This window comes from Bufo gargarizans, chromosome 10 (assembly GCF_014858855.1).
Source record: "Bufo gargarizans isolate SCDJY-AF-19 chromosome 10, ASM1485885v1, whole genome shotgun sequence".
Lineage (NCBI taxonomy): Eukaryota > Metazoa > Chordata > Amphibia > Anura > Bufonidae > Bufo > Bufo gargarizans.
Window position 1 is genome coordinate 19,587,520 of NC_058089.1, and position 8,569 is coordinate 19,596,088.

The 8,569-nt window shown below is 46.9% G+C and overlaps 1 protein-coding gene across 2 annotated transcripts in view; it reads right to left on the reverse strand.

The window, feature by feature from the left end:
- PHF21A (PHD finger protein 21A) overlaps positions 1-8,313 on the reverse strand; it is a 141,817-nt gene extending 133,504 nt beyond the window's left edge. Inside the window, exon 1 of one of the 2 annotated variants that reach the window (XM_044270548.1) lies at positions 7,888-8,313. The gene's annotated coding sequence lies outside the window, so the exon portion shown is untranslated. Of the gene's footprint in view, positions 1-7,872 lie in introns of both variants that reach the window. The other variant, XM_044270547.1, reaches the window with a different exon arrangement.
- Between the last annotated feature and the right edge of the window lie 256 nt (positions 8,314-8,569).

Below are 8,569 nucleotides of genomic sequence, written 5' to 3' on the forward strand. Positions count from 1 at the left end.
TTCAAACAACAGTCTATAAACGATCATGAAAAAAAGTTTAAAAAAAATAAAAAAAACACCCTACAAGCAAGAGTATACATGTGTTCCCTAACCTCAACACGCACAAGACAGTATCTGTTTCACGATCCGCAAAACATGGATACCGACTGAGTACATGCCGCCATTTTTTTTTTTTTTTACTCTTGCAGAAATGCCCTATCCTTGTTCACAAAACAGACAATAATAGGACATGTTCTGTTTTGTGCGACTGCAGAACGGACATACGGATGTGGCCAGCAAAATATCCCCCAAAAATATAGACTTACAGTCGTTTGCAAGAGCCCTTAGGCCTCATTCACATTTCCATTTTTCACGGATGAGCACTGTCAGTGGAAAAGGTATCCATTGATTTCAATGTTTCTGTTCACACATCTGTATTTTTTTACTGATCGTGGGTCAGCTTTAGGCCTCATGCACACGGCCGTTGTTTTGGTCCGCATCCGAGCCGCCGTTTTGGCGGCTCGGATGCAGACCCATTCACTTCAATGGGGCCGCAAAAGATGCGGACAGCACTCAGTGTGCTGTCCACATCCATTGCTCCGTTCCGTAGCCCCTCTAAAAAAATATAACATGTCCTATTCTTGTCCACGCTTTGCGGACCGCAAAACACACCACGGTCGTGTGCACGAGGCAAAAACAAATTTTTTTTTACAAAAATCACGGAGACATGCACTACTTTGCTCCGTTATGCGGAACTAACACACCCATTATAGTCTATGGGTCCATAAAAAAATACAGACACAACATGGATGGCACCCGTGTTGCGTGAGTTTTTCACTGACCACTACTAGGAGATGCTCTGGAAATTACCTTTCAGCTGAGCAGTGTCTGTGGATTAAGTCCTCATGCACACGACCGTAGTTATGGTCCGCATCCGAGCCGCAATTTTTGCGCCTCGGATGCGGACCCATTCATTTCAATGAGTCCGCAAAGGTTGCGGACAGCACTCAGTGTGCTGTCCGCATCCATTGCTCCGTTCCGAGGCCCCGCCAAAAAAAATATAGCATGTCCTATTCTTGTCCGTTTTGCAGACAAGAAGAGGCATGTCTACTAATGGGCACACGGGCGGCTTCCGTGGTTTGCGGACCGCAAAAAACAGCACAGTCGTGTGCATGAGGCCTAAGCCTCATTCACACGTCAGTGTTCGGTCAGTGATTTCCATCAGTGATTTGAGCCAAAACCAGGAGTGGCTCTAAAGACAGAACAGGTGCAGATCTTTCCCTTATACCTTATGATAGGCTCCAATCCTGGTTTTGGCTCACAAAAACTGATGGAAATAACTGACCAAACACTGCCATGTGAATGAGGCTTAACAGACACACAAACCAAACATGGACAGTGTCACGAATGAAACACGTACTGATTTTTTTTCACGGATCTCAAACGGACACAAATGTGAACAAGGTTTTAGGGGCTCATGCGCACATCCATATGTATTTTGTGGTCTGCAAAACACAGATCCGCAAAAAAAAAAAAACAACTATGCCTGTGTGCATTTGTACTTTGCGGAACGGAATAGGCGGACCCTAATAATAAGACATGTTCTATTTTTTTTTTTTGCAGAAAGGACATACAGAAAAAGAGGGTCCATACGGAAAAGTGAGGGTCCATTCACACATCCGCAATTTCGTTCCGCATTTTGCGGAACGGAATTGCGGACCTATTCATTTCTATAGGGCAGCACGATGTGCTGCCCGGATCCGTAATTGCGGACCCGCACTTCCGGGTCCACAATTCCGATCCCCAAAAAAATAGAACATGTCCTATTCTTGTCCGCAATTGCGGACAAGAATAGCCATTTTCTATTAAGTGCTGGCGATGTGCGGTCCACAAAATGCGGAACAGCACATCGCCGATGGACCCTAACTTCTGTTTATTTTGCGGACTCATTGAAATCAATGGTTCCGCATACGGTTCGCAAAAAAAAAAACACGTTTGTGTGCACGAGCCCTTATCACGTACATTTTCCACACCATGTGGGTGAGATTTTTAAACTCTCATCTACTTTGCTGCTGCTACAAAATGCTGTTGGAGTTTCCACACAGAAACCTATCATGGAAAATCTGCAGCATTTTCAACACATGAGGACGCAGAGACTTGGGCTACCGAAGTGTAATACAGCACCAGCAAGGAGCATGAGATTAGACGAATCTTATGTACACTTTTCTTTTTCCATACGGAAATTGATCTACCGTGCAGATTATTTTTGTGTGTGCAGATTTCACTCTTTGGAATGCAAGGGCGAGATCTGTGGCAAAACTGCATCAAATTAGCAACTAAAAACGCAAGTAACACATGAGGTTTTTGGTGTGGATTTGCTGTGGAAACGGAAAAAAAGTCTGCGCAGATTTTGTGATTGCAAATCTGCAAGTGCTCTTAGGCCTCTTTCACACGAACGATACGGATTAGGTCCAGATGCGTTCACTGAAAACTCGCACCATTTTGCAAGCAAGTTCCGTCAGTTTGGTCTGCGTTAGTGTTCAGCTCAGTTTTTTCCACGCGGGTGCAATGCGTTTTGATGCGTTTTTCATACGAGTGATAAAAACAACAAACAACATCTCCTCGCAAACATCAGTGAAAAACGCACCTGCACTTGCTTCCGGATGCAATGCGTTTTTCACTCAAGCCCCATTCACTTCTATAGGGCCAGGGCTGGGTGAAAAATGCAAAATAAAGAACAGGCTGCGATTTTCACGCAATGCAGAACTGATGCGTGAAAATTAATAAATAAATAAATGAATGAAGAAACGCTCATGTACACAGACACATTGAAATGAATGGGCCTTAGGCCTCGTCCACATTTCCCTTTTTCCGCACTTTCCACAGACAGCACACGTACCCATTTATTTCAATGTGTCTGTTCACACATCAGTATTTTTTTTACTGACCCTAGGTCACTGAAAAAATCAAGGTGACATGCGCCACTTTGGTCTGCGATGTTCTATGTCTGTTTTTTACTGCCCACTGATGCTCTGGAAATTTAATTTTCAGCTGAGAAGCGTCCGTGGAATACTGATGACACGCAGAGGGTAAAAAAATTTACTCATGGACCAAACACGGATGCTTCACGGATCTAACAAGTACTGATTTTTTTTCATGGACACAGAAATGTGAACCATGCTCACGACCGTTGTTTTGGTCCGCATCCGAGCCGTAGTTTTTGCAGCTCGGATGCGGACCCATTCACTTCAATGGGGCCGTAAAAGATGCGGACAGCACTCCGTGTGCTGTCCGCATCCGTTGCTCCATTCCGTGGCAACGCAAAGAAAATATAACCTGTCCTAATCATGTCCATTTTGCGGACAAGAATAGGCAGTTATATCAATGGCTGTCCGTGCAGTTCCGCAAATTGCGGAACGCACACGGACTCCTTCCGTGTTTTGCGGATCTGCAATTTGCGGGCCGCAAAACACACAACGGTTGTGTGCATGAGGCCTAAGGCCTCATGCACACGACCGTTGTTTTATTCCGTGTCCGTTGTTCAGTTTTTCGTGATTTTCTGCGGACCCATTGACTTTCAATGGGTCCGTTGAAAACTCGGCTAATGCACAGTTTGCCATCCGCGTCTGTGATCCGTGGTTCCAGTCCGTCAAAAAAATATTACCGGTCCTATTTTTTTCACGGAAATGGTTTGTGGACCCATTCAAGTCAATGGGACCGTGAAAAAACGCGGAGGCACACAAGATTGTCATCCGCGTCTGCGTCCGTTTTTTTTCTATCATTTGCATGGCAAACTTGACTTAGATCACTTTCCTTCATGTCTGGTGATCCTCCAAAAATAAAGGAAGACACCCGGAAACAAAAACGGAAACAGATCACGGAACAACGGAACCCCATTTTGCAGAACGGAACACAACAACGGTTGTGTGCATGAGGCCTTACTCACATGTCAGTGTTTGGTCAGCGATTTCCATCAGTGACTTTAGACCAAAATCAAGAGCGGAGGCTACACAGATAAGGAATAATGGAAAAATCTGCACCTGTTCTGGGTTTAGACCCGCACCTGGGTTTGGCTCACAATCACTGACTGTGTGAACGAGGCCTTACGGTGGGTTCACACCTAAGCGTTTCGCAAACGCGCGTTTTTATGCGCGATTTTGTCGCGCGTTTTTATGCACGGTTTTTGTAATAGTAAACGCGCGTTTGACGCGCGTTTGGGTGATTGACAGCAGTGTTGTCCAAAGAGTCTATGGCCCAAACGCGCGTCAAACGCGCCAACAAAAGCTCCTGTACTTGTTTGAGCGTCGGGCGTTTTACAGCGCGTTCAAACGCGCTGTAAAACGCGAAAATGTGAACCAGCCCCATAGGGAAGCATTGGTTTTCATGTGTTGTGCGTTTTACAGCGCGTAGGAACGCGCTGTAAAACGCTCAGGTGTGAACCCAGCGTTACAGTGGCAACAAAGTGGATAAAAATTTAACAAATGTCATTGGCACACTGCAGAAAAGTATCTGTGTGTACAGCGGCAGGCGGTGTGGATTTTTAATTCGGAGCCTGTTAATTCTTTCTACAGATGTCCACTGTGGATTTCACTCTTTAAAAATGCATGGAGTAAAATCCACAGCAAAATTCAGCAGAGTTTGCTGTAAAATTTGCAGAGTATTTTTTTCTGTCCTGCAAATTATACTGTGCGCTTAATAAATTAAACAAGGCCAACAACGCTCTGCTATACGGCACCTGGAATAGTAAGGCGTCATAGGGACCCCAAGAACGTTTTGATTTGTTATGCCCACTGTGGTCGATGTACACGTATGGTACCCTGAATACTATGGCGCCATAGGGAACTCCATGTACCTCCTCTCAAGACAGTTTGGATTTCTTCGGCCCACTGAGATCCATGTAGTCCTATGGCACACAAAGTTGCATAACATCATATTCATACTACCTTTACCAAAACATACCAACAGGATACAAACAGAAGGTGCAGCTCCAGTCGCACACCAAGTAGCACTGACTGATACTAGTCCATAATTGTAAAAATTTATCAGCTGGGAGTTACTGAACCTGACAACCCCATTATTAAATACGTTCAGAGGGGTAAGGCCTCTTTCACGCGGGCGAGATTTCCTCACGGGCGAAATGCGTGAGCTGAACGCATTGCACCCACACTGAATCCGGACCCATTCACTTCCATGGGGCTGTACACATGAGCGGTGATTTTCACACATCACTTGTGCGTTGCGTGAAAATCGCAGTATACTCTATTTTGTGCGTTTTTCACGTAACGCAGGCCCCATAGAAATGAATAGGGTTGCGTGAAAAGTGCAGATGCGGTGCGATTTTCACGCATGGTTGCTAGGTGACGATCGGGATGGGGACCCGATCATTATTATTTTCTCTTATAAAACATGGTTATAAGGGAAAATAATAGCATTCTTAATATAGAATGCTAAGTAAAATAGGGCTGGAGGGGTTAAATTATTATATATATAATTTTTTTTTAACTCACCTTAATCCACTTGTTTGCGCAGCCCGGCTTCTCTTCTTTGCTGTCCAGGAGGAAAATGACCTGTGGTGACGTCACTGCGCTCATCACATGGTCCATCTCCATGGTGATTGATCATGTGACGGACCATGTGATTAGCGTAGTGACTTCACCACAGGTCCTTTTGCTCAAAGAAGAAAGAAGAGAAGCCGGGCTACGCGAACAAGTGGATTAAGGCGAGTTAAATTATTCTTTATTTTTTCTAACCCTTCCAGCGCTATTGTACTAATGCATTCTGTATTAAGAATGCTATTATTTTCCCTTATAACCATGTTATAAGGGAAAATTATAAAATCTACACAACACCTAACCCAAACCCGAACTTCTGTGAAGAAGTTCGGATTTGGGTACCAAACATGCCGATGTTTCTCACGCGCGTGCAAAACGCAATAAAATGTTTTGCGCTCGCGCAAAAAAATTGCACATTTTCCTGCGACGCACACGCATCTTACCAGGAAATCCATGGCGCCCGTGTGAAAGAGGCGTAAAAGGCCACAGAAACACATTTGCAGAGGAATAAAAATAAATAAATCAAACACCAGTAAATGCTCTTTCCCCCCAGGACAATACCCATAGATGTCTGCAGAGTACACCATATACACAATAGACTAGTGTCCATCTACAGCTTAAAGGGGTTTTCTCTAACCCTAAGTTCACACCTGAGCGTTTTACAGCGCGTTCCCACGCGCTGTAAAACGCTCAGCAAGGAGAAACCAATGCTTCCCTATGGGAATGGTTCTCACCTGGGCGTTTTACAGCGCGTACGATCGCGCTGTAAAACGCCCGACGCTCAAACAAGTTCTTGAGCTTTTTTTTGGGCGTTTGTCGCGCGTTCCCGTACATAGACTTCAGCGGGAACGCGCGACAATGTGTGTTCGCTTGTCTTTGTATGCGTGATTGTAAACGCTGGTACAATCGCGCATACAGAGCGCTCGTTTCAGAACGCTCAGGTCTGAACCCAGGGTTAAGGGGATACTCTGGATAGATCATCAGTATATGATCAGTGGGGGGTCTGACGCCTGGAACCCCTGCCGATCAGCTGTTCGAGAAGGTACCAGCACTTCTGTGTGCGCCGCAGCCTTCTCTTACCTTTCCCTAGGCCAGTGATGCCACGTTCATGTGTCACGTGGCCTAGGAGCAGCTCAGCCCCATAAAAAGTGAATGGGGCTGAGCGAGATACCAAGCAGAGCCACTATAAAATGTATGGCACTGTGCTAGGTGAGCCAAGAGTAGGCCTTGGTGCTACTGCTAGCGCCTATGCCTTCTCAAACAGCTGATCAGCAGGGGTCCCGGGTGTCGGACCCCCACCAATCACACACTGATAACTTATCCAGAGGATAGATCATCAGTAGGACAAGAATAGGCATTTCTATAATTCATTACGGAAGGCACACAGGCAGCATCCGTGTTTTACGGACCGCAAAACACGGCACGGTCGTATGAACAAGCCCGTAAACTGAGTTTATTCGACAATTCCTCCCTAAACCTTTCCCACCCCCAAACAATGCCCAAAGGACTCCGCCAACTATAATGGAGCATGTCCTGCAACCTGGCGTTTTAACCCGGACAAAACTAGCCATTTTTGTCCCGTATTTTTAACGCAATCTGCCACGGATCCCCCTAACGTAGCCTCAGAACACGGGCTTTAAAAAAAAAAAAATAAAAAAAAAAAACACTGAAAGAAAAAATGCTTGTGCGCGTGAGCGCCAAAGGGGTTGTCTGGTAGTGAAAAAACATGGGCGCTCGCTTCCCAAAAAAATTTTAAATATAAAAATTTAAATTTTAAAAATAAAAACAGCGCTGTTTTTGGAAGCAAACAGCCATGTTTACATCTATTCCTGGACAGTGGGGCGGAGCTAAACCATCCTCTGTTTCCAAGGGCAACCACAGATTTTTATTTTATTTTTTTTAAAGCATCTAACAAGGCAGAATAAAACCTGAAACTACTCCGAACCTGCACAAAAGAAGTGAAGCAAAAGTACCGGCAAAGTTGCTTCACATGAAGGTGGATTTAAAGGGAAGGCAAGAGGGCCCCAAGTGAAGTTGCCCTTTAAATCTGCGCCTCTCTCACACTCGGGTTGTCACTCACACACACTGTAAGGCTATGGCTCCCAGAAATGGCCCATGAGTTGGAGCGGGGGCAGGGCGCACTTTCCCAGGAGTTGGTGAGGAGTCCCCGGACACACAGGGCTGCCCGCTGTCCCCTCAGCACCACACTCCCCGGCTCCCGGGCCTGCTCAGCCCTCACTTCTCACTCCCAAGTTTTCGGCTCCTGCTCCCCGCTCCCTGTAAGCCTCCCTCCGGCCTGAGCGACCCCCACAGCCGCCGCCGCCCCCTCACCGGCCCACACCTGCTGCAGGACTACCTCGCTTCTGAGGGGGGACCGCCGGGGATGCTCCCCACTCCTCCTCCTCCTCTTCTTCTTCTTTCTTTCTTCTCCTCTTCTTTCATGGGAGGGAAGCCCAGTCTGTCACCGCCACATCTTCCCTCACAGCGCCCCCCCCGGCCCACCACAGGCTGGGGGTAAATAACATTGAAGGGGGGGGTGGTGGGGGACACCCCCCAGTAAAAGGTGAAGGGGTTGGGGGGGGGGGGGGAGTCAAGAAGGTAAAGTATAAAGCCAGAAAGAACGGAAAGAGACAAAGCTGGCGGCACCGGGAACGGGAGGAATTAATTGCCCCCGTTAGGGCAAATAAATAAATAAAGAGAAAGTGATGGCCAAAGAAGAAGAACTCTCTCCCTCCCCGAACCGCAGTGCACCCGGCGCTGGATCCCTCCGCCGCACTCTTCTCTTCTCTCTCTCCCCCCCTTACACCCCCTCCTCTCCACTACCAAGCGCGTTCCCGCGGGGTCCTATCAGCTGAAGCAGGGAGGGGTGTCGGGAGCGCGCCTGCACAGGCCCCTGTGACGTAGAAAGGAAAAGCGGCCGGCGAGCGGAGGGAGAGAAGGGGGTGTGATTGGAGGATTCGGGTTTTCTCCCTCAAATACGTTCGATAAGTTGACCGGAAGGTTGGCAGGGACGGAAAACCCCCGTTCGGTGAGGAAAC